This window comes from Triturus cristatus, chromosome 10 (genome assembly GCF_964204655.1).
Source record: "Triturus cristatus chromosome 10, aTriCri1.1, whole genome shotgun sequence".
Taxonomy (NCBI): domain Eukaryota; kingdom Metazoa; phylum Chordata; class Amphibia; order Caudata; family Salamandridae; genus Triturus; species Triturus cristatus.
In genome coordinates this window covers 442851169-442866636 of record NC_140593.1, presented here as the reverse complement: position 1 = coordinate 442866636, position 15468 = coordinate 442851169, and the positions used below count along the sequence as shown (strand labels likewise).

Sequence of the window (15468 nt, the reverse complement as noted above, 5' to 3'; positions counted from 1 at the left end):
TCTGCTACTTTTTCCCTATAATCTTTGCCCAGACAATATTAGCATGTGTAGAAATTACAATTATGAATAGTATCTAAAATGTCTCATTACGCAGCATAATTTGGCTTTTCTTGCTGCATAGTTTAGTCATACTGCCCACATAATTTGTTGTGCCCCTGCCACATACTTCCAATGACTCTGACTATGGTAAAACCTTGACAGAGGTATTTTAATACATGTAATCTTACAGATTGCAATAGAAAGCAAGGATATTTATGATTATTAACCTTTCTCACAAACCCTTGGAAGTACAATATTTGCACTATAGAAATCCCTGCCAGGCCCACTTAAGAGAAGAATGTAGTTTTGCTAATTGTACTGTTATACATTTTAAATTTTATGACTGTATGCAAAGGTTTGCCTTGTAGGAAAGCATACAGTGAGTTGGTATGGCGAAAAGCCAACGATAAAGGCTTTAGGCATCATTTGTTCCTTTGGAAAAGTTAGATCAGTTGTTATATAGACAGTAGTGCTGACCTATTTATTGTGAACAACACATACTACAACCAATAGACCTGGAAAGGTAGAATGTTGGTACAGTGTGTTATAGCCTATAGACCATTTTTTTAATGCAGAATCTCACAGATTACCATACAATGCAAAGGGTTGGGTGTTGGTTACCCCCTCTGAGAAACCCGGAGGGTGTAAGATTTACATTGTGATAATCCTTGTTTAGGACATGTTGGGATGACTTGTATATTGTATTGACACCTGTGAAGTAGTATATATTTGTAATTTTATGATTGTTGCCTTGTGGTAAAGCTTATTTCAATGTGGTAAAACAGTTTGCTAGTTATTTTGACAAGCCAATGACAAAGGCTATGGGTCTTAATGGTTTACTGGGAAAACCTACGTCTGATGCCATGGTCTCATCTGTTTATTATGAAAGGTTACGACATACGCAGTGGACCCGATGTGTGAAGGGCATTTGTCAAAGCCAATAGGACTAAAAGGAGATTGCTATTTCATGTGTTGAAAACTGTAAACAGATATGTTGCCACGTGGAATCTAGGATTTCACTGCAGTACGCTAAAGATTTTTGGCCAGATATATAATTACACTGGCTCAATTTTCGAACAGTGTGTGCATTTGCAAACCAACCTATGTAATAATAGGTTAGGTCATAACATTCAGAATCGGAGTGGTTTGTAATCTGACGTACCTCATTAATATTGACGGGGTAGGCCTAAAAAATGCAGATCACTTTGGGCACAATCAACTGGCAGGTGGCCTGCAAGAGTTAGCTGACTAACCATGTCTGTGATATGGTTTAAGTAAGGAAAACGTGCATTTTTAATGCAGCCTGTATTCCTTTAAGCAAACAGGGGTGCCTTTAAAAAAAAAGCTTTTTTTCTTTTTTTTTTTTTTTGCTGCTAATTAAAAAAAAAAAAAATAGTTGTCAGTAGTCCTGTGGTCCACTGCCTACTCTCCCTGGAACTTTTTTCAACATTCACAGAAGTGGACCCTTTCCTTTTGAGAAAGGGTAACCCCTCCAACTTAGGGGATGAGGGGTTGATAACTTTTCAGTGGTTTGCAGACGGAATGCCATTACATAATATTTTGGTACTTGGAAGGGATGCCTAAAACACTTCCCTTCCAAATTCTTAATTGTACCCAGTTCCATTCTGATTTTAGGAGACAGTAAAGCTTGACTTATTCTTTAAATGGGGTTTGGACATTGGAGAATAATTTTTTTTGTCTCAAACTCAGAGTTTTATTGTTTGCAACCAAAACAACGGATAATAAATCTGGCCCTACATGTTGTTTTACCTCTACGACAAACGAGGGATAGAACATTTTCTCTTTGATATTCCCACGCTGCTATCTTGGTCTTTCACCATTTCATGTTGTGAAAGGAGTGTATTAAGTCAAGTAAATGCATCTGCCTGTTATTTAAACCAACAAAGCGTATTTTCTTTTTGTCGCCTCCTGTGTGCGTATAGGGTGTGATAAAATCAATATTTGCACAAGTTTAATTTGCTATTTTGCAAACTGGTATTGTTAGATAAATGTAGGTGTGAGAGACCGACTCACAAGGGTCATGCACAGTAGTTGAAGTAAGTCTTAGAAAAGCAATAAACTGTTCTTTCGATCGTGAGCCATTTTGCTAAACACCTTTTGTGCATAATCGTTTTGATGTTACATTTGCATTTCTAAAAATCCAGCCCTTAAATTCAACAGTATACTGCTACTAAAGTATGAATATATACATTTTAACTAATGCGTTTTCCTCTTTATAGGCTGCTACCTAAGGGACCATGGAGATGCCTACTAGATAAACCACAGCACCAGAACACGGAGTAAGAAATATAGTCTAATGGTAAGTCTTACTACGTCTTGATTTCTCCATACTTTGATTTCACTTCAGATATGTTGCTGTTTAGTATGCTCAGCCTTACAGTGACCTAATGACCACTAAAGCATGTGTGTGGACCTTCGTAGAAGCATTTTCACACATTATCACCCTTTTCTGTGTCACATTGCATTGAGAGTGATCTTCATGCTGTGAAGGCAGGGTTTACTCCAAAATCCAACTCGAAGGCCAACAAGTGTGAGTGCAGGTCGCCACAAAAAAATTCTGATTTTAGCATATGGAATTCTTGCACCTGACATTGAAATAATGACTCATGTTGAAATAATGACTCATGAAAAAACAACATTCCTAGGCAGCAAAGGATATAGATAAATAAATCTAAATTAACATGACACCTAAAAATTGAATCAGTGTACTCGGAGATAAAACTATCAATCATTTTATTTATTTTGAATAAAAATGTAGCTTTGTGTACATGAAAGTACTGCAAACAGGTTATAAATATACCATAGACAGTTACATGAATCCATCATAATGACGAATACCAACGCAAAAAAGTCAATACATAACAACATGTATAATACAACAATGAATAGCTTGAAAAGTAAACTGAAAAGTAATTTTCAGTAGAGCGGTGTAATTTTCTACGCGCGTTTCGGCATGTAAAACGCCTTCTTCAGGAAAAGGAAAAGTAATTCTAGGTCCCAAGCGGAGGTCAATGCAGCGACAACCGGTGATAATAACAGGGACTTGTACTGGATATGCAGAGGCCTGATGGTAACGATTCAAAGTATTTATCTAGGATCCTGTGCATGTATCCCAGATATAGATTATGTTAATGGCAGGAATCTCGAAATATTCTCATGTTTCATGGCTGTCAATAGATCAGTCACGACGGGCGCTTGAAAACAAGTCACTAAGGGATACCAATGAAGATGCTAATTTAAGCAGCTATATGTCCTGTGTGTAAATGCCAATATGTCTTCAGGTAAGAATTGGGAATCTCAGGCGTCAGTTCAAGGATCAATAGAGATAACGAAGGATTCAGAACGTGATGTCGCACGCCCGTCTGGCATCCAGTAATTCGATAAAGCATTGAAATAATGACTACCTATTAGAATGGCTGATAATTTTCTTTTTAGAGAATGTGCCTCACACATCAGTGTGAATCTAATAGTGCCTTAGAGAGACCTAAACGGCCTGTTCTGTAAAATAAAAGGAAGATAACTGTCATATCACAGGTGACAGATATATTTCTCCAACAAGACATCTAGACCACAAACCAGCAAGGACTGCTATTTTACGCCTTTCAGTGATGTAATTCTGGAGTAGGCGCTTGCATTTCTTGTATTTTCAGGCACTACTTATGGAAATAACAGTTCCCTTAAATAAGAAATCTTAGCTAACTAAATGGCAGATCTAGCTGCCTTCATCTTGCTCTCAATTCAAGGGAGTACAAAACTTCCCTGAATCTGTCCTGAAAGATCATGACAGTCTTTTCTCCTTGCATCACTTCTGTCCTCACTTCGTGATACCCATTCCTGAAGCCACTCTGGTGAAACTATTGCACTCCCCTTCTGCCAAGGTGGTAGATTATCTTCATTCCTTCTAAAATCATCATCTCTTCCTTGGGATATTGGCCATTGCGCCATACTAACAGCCCCGTCTACATAGTCATTCCATCTAGCGTCATCTGTATCTCTCTGTTGTGGGGTAAACATTCGCTCCCTAACTACCCTTCCTGTTGCATTTCTCTTCTGTAATACATGTTATGTTGCTGATAAAACATGCAACTGATTGTACTCATTGAGTCATAAGGAGGTGGGAGAGCGGACAGGGTACCGGGGGTATCAATATGTAAGGAGTCCATAGACTTCTCACAAAAAACTTGACATAAAGCTAAGGTGGCTTCTCGCTTCTGTAACTTAGCTCCTGCATATTTTGTCTTCAAATGTCCCTTTTAAATGTGCATTTACGTCGCATCTGAGTTTACCTTTGCCAAAGAGACCAGTTATATAATATACAAAACATGAAACCAAGTCTGCATTGTCCTCACCTTAAAGACTGCAATCGCCGGGTCGAACCATCCCCTGTGGGAAAGCAAGCAGAACTTTAGGCAATATGGTGTCTGCTTGCCTCATCAAAGATGCGCAATGATCTATGCAGCGGGGGTAGGCTATACTCCGGTGCCGGCAGTCGGTTGAGGGCAAATGGTACTTCTATCTGGCTCGCCAACTTTTGCGGGGTAACTGAAATAAAGAAAATACAAGACTCCTCTTGGCAAGGCAAGCACAAATCTTTACTGTCGTGGCAGGGAGAGCAGCTGTCTCCACACAGGTAAACATCCTGTCTCAATTTGTTGCTTCACAGGCACCACTTAAATAGTGTCATGAACAATACTTCTGGCAAAAGGTCAACTAATAGGTTACTTAGCAGTTACATTTTTGTTGCAGAATTTAAATACCTTCACAGACTCTACCATACCCCTGCATCACTACACAAGATGGGCTTGAGGGGCAATGACAAATGTATGCACTGCTCGGCACCCTGCGCAAATTTCACGCACCTGGCCTGGCTGTGCCCCGGGGTCTCCTCGTTCTGGGTGGAGGTGTGCACTGCCATTAGTAAAATTACACTTGAGTGCGTCGCCTCTGATCCCCTGTTGTGCCTCTTGGGTTATGTTAAGCACTTGTCAGATGCTATTCGCAAATTGATTGCAATGCTCCTGGTGCTTGCCAAACGCCGGGTAGCCATGCACTGGGGCAGTAAGTCGGCACCCCAATCCAAGCGCTGGTTGGATGATGCTGCCCACTGTCAGACTCTCCTTGGCAAATTCTGGGATTTGAGGCCTAACCTCTTAAACTATTTTCTACGCATTCTTTATTGTAATTCCAACAATACTTTACAAACCATTTATCTACTTCTTTTGAATGTGTGTATATATATTTGCATATGTGTTTTTTCGTTCTGCTCCCAAGACTACTTCTAAGATTCTGTGTACATTTGGATAATTCAATCACCTGCTCCTATTCTTCAATCATGTTTTCAATTTACTGGGACAATAGAATACGTGCTTGTGCTGGAACCATAAATTCCTTTAAGCTTACAAACACAGGTTTCTACTGGTATCTGCTGTAGCGTAATTTCTTCATGTTTCATTTCCTCTCCAACACAGTTAGGAATGAGCAAACTTCTAATCTCGTTGACAAATTGTTGCATGGCTGTTTACAACACTTCCTGGCAAGGTTGAAGTTTTGTCTATTTGACTGGTCCGCCGTAGGAAATTTGGAGGTGCAGCCCTAAATGTTTTCTCTATGGAGCAACTGATCCGATGGGCTGTTCCTCGCTGGACAGTTCTGCTGAGCTCCTTGCTCTATGTTATGTTTCAATGGGGTAACCCGATAGACCACTGGACTCGGGTGTATAGATTGGTATATGAAAAAACAGTCACAGTGGAGCAGTTTATCTTAATAAAAACACAAGTATGTGAGTATACACTTAAATCGAGTTATGACAACACCTTATTGAGATACACAAATGACCTCATTTAATCATATTCAGCATAGAAAAGGGTCAACATTTCAACCTATTAAATAGACAAATGCATGTCACAATCATCATTTTCAATTACTACGGGTGTAAGTGAAGTGAAAAGTGCAACATAAATCGGGATAAGTGCAGACAAAGTGAAGGGGAAGGTCGTGTGTTTTAGAACATCCAAAATGAATTTGAAGACCTAACCTGCCACTCGAATGGCAATAACACAAATGCAATAACATTAGCAAGAAAAGCAGTTGTACAATCACTGTCAGTCTTGTGTATTAAACAAAGGGAAAAGTCGTCGACGTTTCGACCCCTAATCGAGCCAGCAATTAGGAAATCTTGGAAGCGGGGTCTTCTTCAGGACCAGCGGGGGGTAGGGAAGAAGGACTTACACCAGCAACAGCAAGGAAAACTCATGCTGGATTATTTGTGGAGTGGGCCCGAACGGCTCCATTCAATGTTGAACAACCGGTGCTATTGATGGCAATATTCTTGTCGGTATGTGATGAATCACAGTGGGCAGTGGTTCAAAAGTAACCAACGCTCCCAGGTAGCGTCGACAACATCTGACAGCTAACATTGGGGCAGTGTTATCGCAACTCAACGAAGAGGGTCTGGATCAACCCGTGGTCTTCCTATCCAGGAGACTACTTCCCAGGGAACAGAAGTGGAGTGCAATAGAGCGTGAAGCCTTTGCAGTGGTATGGGCTCTGAAGAAGTTGCGGCCATACCTGTTTGGCTCGCACTTCCTGGTTCAGACCGACCACCGACCCCTTCGTTGGCTGATGCAAATGAAGGGGGAGAATCCCAAGTTGTTGAGGTGGTCTATTTCCCTACAGGGGATGGACTTTCAGGTGGAACATCGGCCTGGAGTGGACCACGCCAATGCAGACGGTCTCTCAAGGTATTTCCGCCTTAGTGATGAGAACTCCCAAGGGGTTGGGTAGCTCTCCCCACTTTCAGCTGGGGGGGACGCGTGTTAGACCTGTCAGCCCTTTGGGTGGTCCCTCCTCATCATTATTTATTTTGTCCCACTTTTGCCTCAAACCCTGTTTGACTTTTTCCTTTTTGGGAACCACCAGACTTTTTCGTGTTGCTACAGATTCAGGGAGCCATTTTGGCTACCCCTGAAACTTCTGTCTGAGGGCCTGAAGCACAAAATGGTGGCCTCCTGTGACATCACCAGCATCCACTGGAACCTACCAGCACCTTCCAGAACCTTCCAGGAGATTCCAGAACTGTGTGACAGTTGGAAACCGTTTAGAATGTTGGGAGGATAAGAGAGGCAGTTGGCAGTTGGAGCTGGCAGTTGGCACCTGACTGGTGAAGAGAGAGGAGCACAGCAGTGAAGGAGGAAGGAGTGAAGCAGCAGGGGTGGAAACTTGTGCCTGGAGTGGGGCCCATAAACCCACCCTTGATACTTGTCCCTACTGATGGATCCCAGCCTATAGCCCTGTGTGGGAAGAAGACAGAAGAAAACCATCCTAAGGACCTGGACAGCAGGAACAGGCCTTAGAACCAAGAAAGCAGCAAGATTCTGACCTGAGAACTGGTTTCCCTGGAGCCTGGCGTCGAGTAGCCGAAGACCTGGAGCCCGAGGTGGAGAAGCGGCGCTGACTGAGGTAGCAGACGTCGTACCCGGAGCCGCCTGAGGTCGTAAGAGGGCGCCGGCGGAGGTCGAGAGGAATACCAAGGGTCGGGAAGGAGGTGAACCGAGGTCGAGTGAGCGGCGTCATCGGAAAGGTGAAGTCCGCCCTCCGGAGTCGTCGGAGACCGAGGTAGAGGAGCACCGGAGGTCGGGAGTGAGGATCGCACTCCGGAGTCGCCCGGAACCTGTGAGGAAGAGCACCGGAGGTCGGGGGTGAGGATCGCACCCCGGAGTCGCCGGAAGTCGACAGCGAGGCCAGGCCGGCCGACGTCATCGGAGCCGAGAGCGCCATCGGACCGGAGCCGCCCGAAGTCGACCTCGTGAAGAGACTGCCCGACGCCATCGAATCGGAGGTCGAGTTCGAACCGAGGCCACCGACATCGGACCGGAACCGCCTACCGGCGTCGTCAAAGAACTGACATTGTGCCGAGGCCGCCGAGACCGAACCGGAACCGCCTCACGGCGTCGACACGACTCCAGCGGCGTCGGAACATCAGAAAAGGGCAGTAAGTGGAGTAGAGGGCGCCTAAGGCCCTGTGGAGACCTGAGAGACTACTCTAAGGGGCTAGGGAGGTGCTGAAACCCACCTGACTGTGCCTGGGGTGAACTGGGACTAACCTAGAGAGGTTGTGTGGAGAAGGGAAGCCAGGGCATTGGAATTCCCCCCTTTGATCTACCTCAGTTTAGGCCTCAGCCTTTGCCTCAGCCAGGGAGTAGAACCCCCCAAGCCTTCCACACCCTACAAGCTGTGCCTGGGCCAAATCAGCCCTTAAGTATTGAAGTGTCATCTGATTCATGAGTGTTACTGTATACTTCTAATTATTTATTGGGGAAACTGTATTTATTAAGTTCTTATCTATTTAATACTGCACTGTATTTATCGGTCCACAGGACTTGTTGGTGAACAGTATTTATTGGTACAGTATTTATTGGTACAGTATTTATTACCTCAAAGTATTTAATTGTCTGTATATATTGCACTTGTATTTATGCCCTGTTATTTATGATCACCCCTATTTATTTCAGCAAACAGCAAATATTTATTTGACCTGCTCTATTTAAGAACTTGTACATTGTGATTGTTATTTATTTTCCCAATCAGCAACTAAGAGAAAAAGATAAAGAGGAATATTTTCATAATTTTTACGGTGTAGAGTCGTTTTTGGAACGGATGCACGCATGGTTATTGTATGGGTATATTGTATGCTTAGCACTGCGCCTGTTTCCTGACCACTCGAGCCAAGCTACCACAGTGTGCTGGGAAGGTCCACCACCACCCTGCGGAGTGGGAGTGGGGCTGTTTCCAACATAAATTGGTGTTCAGTGGTGGGATAGAGCTGTGCCTACATATACTCAACAATAACTGTGGGTAGTCCATAGGCCTACACCGGGAGTTTTCTCACAGCGGCCTTCCAAATTGTGGGTTTTTGTTTTTTCCAAATTTACTCTGGTGGTGGGAGGAGGTATTATTAAAGGTACCCCCCTGCATTGTTACTGCACAAAACCTGTCCTCTAACCTGAGTGGGCAAGATGGAGTTTGTTCTTGAAAATCTAGACACGTACACTGTGGCCCAACTCAGGGAGTTTTGCCAGCGAGAGGGGGTGTACTGTCCCCCAGGAGCAAAGAAGGGTGCACTTCAAACCAGCTTAAGGGCTTGGGGGGAGGCACGCAGGGAAAGCAAGGCTGAGGAAGAAGACAGGGATGGAGGGCCTGACCCCGAGGGGGCTGAGATGTACCAACCTGAGGTGGGGAACCTGTCCGCAGGGCCCAGGACACTTTCTAGGGGGGGCAGCCGTGCCTCTAGCGGGGGCTTGTCTGAAGTGGAGTTAGCAGACCGGAGGGAGAAAAGACAGCTCACATGGGACTTAGCAAAGCTGGAGAAGGAAAAGGAGGAGCAGAGGATGGCCCATGAATTGCGCCTGAAAGAAATAGATCTTCAGATTTTGCGAATCGGGGCACAACCTGTTCCCAATGGTGGCAGCCAAAACCAAGAGTCCACCAGGGAATCCAAACCTTACCTGCCAAAGGACATTGTAGCGAGCTATGGGGCAGGTGACGACATCGCCAAGTGGCTAGCAGCCTATGAGGTCTCATTGAGGGCCCATGGGGTTCCAGCGAAGTATTGGGGAGGGGGACTGTATAAATACATGCCTCCAGCTGGTAGGGATGCTTTATTGGCCCTCGAAGAGGATGAGCAAACCCACTACCCCACCATGAAACTGGCGCTCATCAGGAAGTTTGGACTTACTCCGGAAAAGTACAGACAGAAGTTCAGGGGTAGTCACAAACTGGGCACACAGAATTGGGTGGACTTCCTGGACTATGCAAAGAAGGCACTGGAAGGTTGGATTCAGGGCAGTGAAGTAAGGAACTACGAGGAGCTGTTTGACCTAGTGTTGAAGGAACACCTACTCGAGAAATGTTTCCCTGAACTGCGGCAACACCTGGTGGATAGCAAGCTGACCAGTCCCCGGAAGCTTGCTGAGGAGGCGGACATTTGGGCTAGTACCCGGGTGTCCACAAGGGGGACTGGAGGGGATACTCAAAAGGCCGGACAGGGCGCCCCCCAGAAGAAAGAAGGAGGGGAAAAGAAAAAGGAGTTCTCCAAAGGCCCCCAAAATAACTTCCAAGGGAAGGGAACCGGATTCACCTCTAAGGCTAACCCTCCCAGAAACCCTAATCCTGGCCAGAGTCAGCAGCCAAGGGTTGTCCATTGCTACGAGTGCGGTGGCGTTGGACACTATAAAGGAGATCCGAAGTGTCAGAAACGCTCACCCCCTCCCACTGGAGGAAAGCCCCCCGGAGTAGCTAGTGTAGTGCTCGGGGAGGAGATGCCCTTAACTAAGGGAAGGGAGTGGGCGGGTGTCACTTTAGTGTCCCTGGGAGAACGGGAGATGGTTCCTAAGATCCAGGTGCCCGCAAATACTGCAAAGTATGGGCAGTGGATCACCATCAATGGCCAAAGAGGGGAGGCTCTGAGAGACACAGGAGCCAGTATGACTATGGTACGTAGCCAACTGGTGTCTCCAGAGCAAGTCATTCCCGATGTACTCCACCCAGCCGCGATGGCTGACGGCAGAACCGGCCACTATCCCGTGGCTGAGGTTCCCTTTGAATGGGGGGGGGTTGCAGGTTCACTTCGAGTTGCCGTAAGCCCTGCCGTGCCAGTCGATTGTCTGCTGGGCAATGACATGGAGCACAACGCTTGGAAGGAGGTGGAATACCGGACTCACACCGAGATGCTGGGTACACCTGACTGGGCCTGTGTTAGCACAAGGTCCGTGACTACCCGAAGAGGGAGTTCATTCCGGCTGGAGCCTGGAACAAAGGCCCAGCCAGCTGCCAGTCAAGGGAAGAACCGAGGACAGGAGGAGCCTGCCTCGGCGTCTCCACCCCGTAGGACGGATAGGCCACCGGAGGTGGTGGACCAGGAGTCTGCGGAGGGGGACGTTACCAACCTGGAGGACCTACCCATCCCGGCCGAGTGGCACGTGGAGGGAGGCCCGTCCAGGGAGGAATTCTGCCAGGGCCAGAGGGAGTGCCCTACCCTTGAGGGGCTGAGGCGACAGGCCGAAGCCCAGGCAGCAGGGAACGTTGAAGGGAACTACAGTGTTTACTGGGAGGATGGCCTCCTCTACAGTGAACCCAAGGCACCCCTACATGGATCGTCACGAGCCTTGGTAGTCCCTCAACGTTATCGAGCCTTCCTTTTAGAGTTGGCTCACGAGATACCATTGGCAGGACACCTGGGGCAAGACAAGACCTTCGCCCGTCTTGTCCCACACTTTTATTGGCCTCAGATGAAAGTGTCGTCCGATACCTACTGCCGGACATGTGTGTCTTGCCAAGCCAGTGGGAAAACAGGGGTGAAGCTGAAAGCTCCCCTGGAACCACTTCCTGTCGTTAGCACCCCCTTTGAAAGGGTGGGCATCGACATTGTGGGTCCGTTAGATCCGCCAACATCAGCTGGTCACAGGTTTATCCTGGTTCTGGTGGATCATGCCACACGGTACCCAGAGGCAATACCTCTGAGGACCATAACAGCACCTGTTGTGGCTAGGGCCCTGATGGGAATCTTTACCCGAGTGGGTTTTCCCAAGGAAGTTGTGTCCGACAGGGGGACCAACTTCATGTCGGCATATATGCGGGCAATGTGGAAGGAGTGTGGAGTGACCTACCGGTTCACAACTCCTTACCACCCCCAGACCAATGGTCTGGTGGAGAGGTTTAACAAAACCTTGAAGGGCATGATCAGAAGTCTGCCTGAAAGCCTGCGGAGGAAATGGGACGTCCTCCTACCCTGTTTACTTTTTTCTTACAGGGAAGTGCCACAGAAGGGAGTGGGCTTCAGCCCCTTCGAGCTTCTGTATGGGCACCCTGTACGTGGACCTCTTAACCTGGTGAGAGACGGATGGGAAAGAACTCCCAGAAAGCTCCCCCAGGATGTGGTGAGCTACATGCTGGCCTTCCGGAGCCAAATGGCTAAGTTGTGGAAGCAAGCTTCTGACAACTTGGAAGCCAGCCAAGCAGTAATGAAGGCGTGGTATGACCACAACGCTCACCCGGTGGAGTTGGAGCCTGGCCAGAAGGTGTGGGTGATCGAACCGGGAGAGCTTAGTGCCCTCCAGGATCGCTGGTCAGGACCCTTTGAGGTGTTGGAGAAGAAGGGTAAGGCTACCTACTTGGTGGACCTGAAGACCCCTCGTCAGCCCCTGCGGGTGCTGCATGCCAACCGCCTCAAACCCCACCACGAGAGGCCCGAAGTCATCTTGATGATGGTGACTGACGGAGGAGAGGACGTGGAAAGCGAGCCTCTCCCTGATCTGTTTGCGTCTCAAGAAAAGGATGGGTCGGTGGAGGGAGTGATTCTCTCCCCATCTCTAACTCCTGAACAGCAGGAGGACTGTCGCCAGGTCCTGGGGCAGTACTCCTCGTTGTTCTCCCTTGTCCCGGGTAGGACTCACCTGTGCGTCCATGACGTGGACACAGGAGACAGCCCACCTGTGAAGTCCAAGATCTACCGGATGTCAGACAAGGTGAAGGCCAGCATTCATAGTGAGGTCACTAAGATGCTGGAGCTAGGAGTGATTGAACCTTCTAGCAGCCCCTGGTCCAGTCCGGTGGTGCTAGTACCGAAAGCTGCACCACCGGGTGCCCAACCAGAACTGAGGTTCTGTGTGGACTACCGGGGACTGAATTCAGTGACAAAGACTGATGCTCATCCGATCCCTAGGGCGGATGAATTGATTGACCGTCTGGGAGCTGCCCAATATCTAAGTACCTTTGACCTTACTTCAGGGTACTGGCAGATCTCGTTGACTGATGGAGCAAGGGAAAGGTCAGCCTTCTCCACGCCCAATGGCCACTACCAGTTCTGTGTGATGCCCTTTGGGCTCAAGAACGCACCTGCCACGTTTCAGCGCCTGGTAAACCAGATCCTCACCGGAATGGAGAGTTTCTCTGCTGCTTATCTGGATGACATAGCCGTCTTCAGTAACAGCTGGGAGGATCACTTGCGTCACCTGCAAGCTGTTCTCCAGGCCCTGAGACAAGCTGGATTGACGATCAAGGCCAGCAAGTGCCAGATCGGGCAGGGGTCGGTAGTGTACCTTGGACACTTGGTGGGTAGGGGAACGGTGCAACCCCTCCAGGCGAAGATCGAGGCCATCATGGCCTGGGAACCCCCCAAGACACAGACTGAGGTCCGAGCATTTTTGGGCCTCACGGGATACTATCGCCGCTTCGTGAAGGGGTACGGTACCATCGTAGCCCCTCTCACGGAGCTCACGTCCAAGAAACAACCTCGACGGGTAGTCTGGACGGAGGCTTGTCAGCAAGCCTTTGAGAGATTGAAGAAAGCCATGTGCGAGGCCCCGGTCTTAAGGGCCCCAGACTTTTCCAAGAAGTTCATTGTCCAGACAGATGCATCAGAACATGGCATTGGGGCAGTGTTATCGCAACTCAACGAAGAGGGTCTGGATCAACCCGTGGTCTTCCTATCCAGGAGACTACTTCCCAGGGAACAGAAGTGGAGTGCAATAGAGCGTGAAGCCTTTGCAGTGGTATGGGCTCTGAAGAAGTTGCGGCCATACCTGTTTGGCTCGCACTTCCTGGTTCAGACCGACCACCGACCCCTTCGTTGGCTGATGCAAATGAAGGGGGAGAATCCCAAGTTGTTGAGGTGGTCTATTTCCCTACAGGGGATGGACTTTCAGGTGGAACATCGGCCTGGAGTGGACCACGCCAATGCAGACGGTCTCTCAAGGTATTTCCGCCTTAGTGATGAGAACTCCCAAGGGGTTGGGTAGCTCTCCCCACTTTCAGCTGGGGGGGACGCGTGTTAGACCTGTCAGCCCTTTGGGTGGTCCCTCCTCATCATTATTTATTTTGTCCCACTTTTGCCTCAAACCCTGTTTGACTTTTTCCTTTTTGGGAACCACCAGACTTTTTCGTGTTGCTACAGATTCAGGGAGCCATTTTGGCTACCCCTGAAACTTCTGTCTGAGGGCCTGAAGCACAAAATGGTGGCCTCCTGTGACATCACCAGCATCCACTGGAACCTACCAGCACCTTCCAGAACCTTCCAGGAGATTCCAGAACTGTGTGACAGTTGGAAACCGTTTAGAATGTTGGGAGGATAAGAGAGGCAGTTGGCAGTTGGAGCTGGCAGTTGGCACCTGACTGGTGAAGAGAGAGGAGCACAGCAGTGAAGGAGGAAGGAGTGAAGCAGCAGGGGTGGAAACTTGTGCCTGGAGTGGGGTCCATAAACCCACCCTTGATACTTGTCCCTACTGATGGATCCCAGCCTATAGCCCTGTGTGGGAAGAAGACAGAAGAAAACCATCCTAAGGACCTGGACAGCAGGAACAGGCCTTAGAACCAAGAAAGCAGCAAGATTCTGACCTGAGAACTGGTTTCCCTGGAGCCTGGCGTCGAGTAGCCGAAGACCTGGAGCCCGAGGTGGAGAAGCGGCGCTGACTGAGGTAGCAGACGTCGTACCCGGAGCCGCCTGAGGTCGTAAGAGGGCGCCGGCGGAGGTCGAGAGGAATACCAAGGGTCGGGAAGGAGGTGAACCGAGGTCGAGTGAGCGGCGTCATCGGAAAGGTGAAGTCCGCCCTCCGGAGTCGTCGGAGACCGAGGTAGAGGAGCACCGGAGGTCGGGAGTGAGGATCGCACTCCGGAGTCGCCCGGAACCTGTGAGGAAGAGCACCGGAGGTCGGGGGTGAGGATCGCACCCCGGAGTCGCCGGAAGTCGACAGCGAGGCCAGGCCGGCCGACGTCATCTGAGCCGAGAGCGCCATCGGACCGGAGCCGCCCGAAGTCGACCTCGTGAAGAGACTGCCCGACGCCATCGAATCGGAGGTCGAGTTCGAACCGAGGCCACCGACATCGGACCGGAACCGCCTACCGGCGTCGTCAAAGAACTGACATTGTGCCGAGGCCGCCGAGACCGAACCGGAACCGCCTCACGGCGTCGACACGACTCCAGCGGCGTCGGAACATCAGAAAAGGGCAGTAAGTGGAGTAGAGGGCGCCTAAGGCCCTGTGGAGACCTGAGAGACTACTCTAAGGGGCTAGGGAGGTGCTGAAACCCACCTGACTGTGCCTGGGGTGAACTGGGACTAACCTAGAGAGGTTGTGTGGAGAAGGGAACCCAGGGCATTGGAATTCCCCCCTTTGATCTACCTCAGTTTAGGCCTCAGCCTTTGCCTCAGCCAGGGAGTAGAACCCCCCAAGCCTTCCACACCCTACAAGCTGTGCCTGGGCCAAATCAGCCCTTAAGTATTGAAGTGTCATCTGATTCATGAGTGTTACTGTATACTTCTAATTATTTATTGGGGAAACTGTATTTATTAAGTTCTTATCTATTTAATACTGCACTGTATTTATCGGTCCACAGGACTTGTTGGTGAACAGTATTTA

General features: G+C 48.5%; 1 protein-coding gene across 2 annotated transcripts in view; it reads left to right on the top strand.

Moving 5' to 3' along the window:
• ZNF438 (zinc finger protein 438) overlaps positions 1 to 15468 on the top strand; it is a 127455-nt gene that overhangs the window by 1624 nt on the left and 110363 nt on the right. For both annotated transcript variants that reach the window (XM_085631831.1, XM_085631832.1), the window contains exon 2: positions 2280 to 2359. The gene's annotated coding sequence lies outside the window, so the exon portion shown is untranslated. The remainder of the gene's footprint in view (positions 1 to 2279; positions 2360 to 15468) is intronic.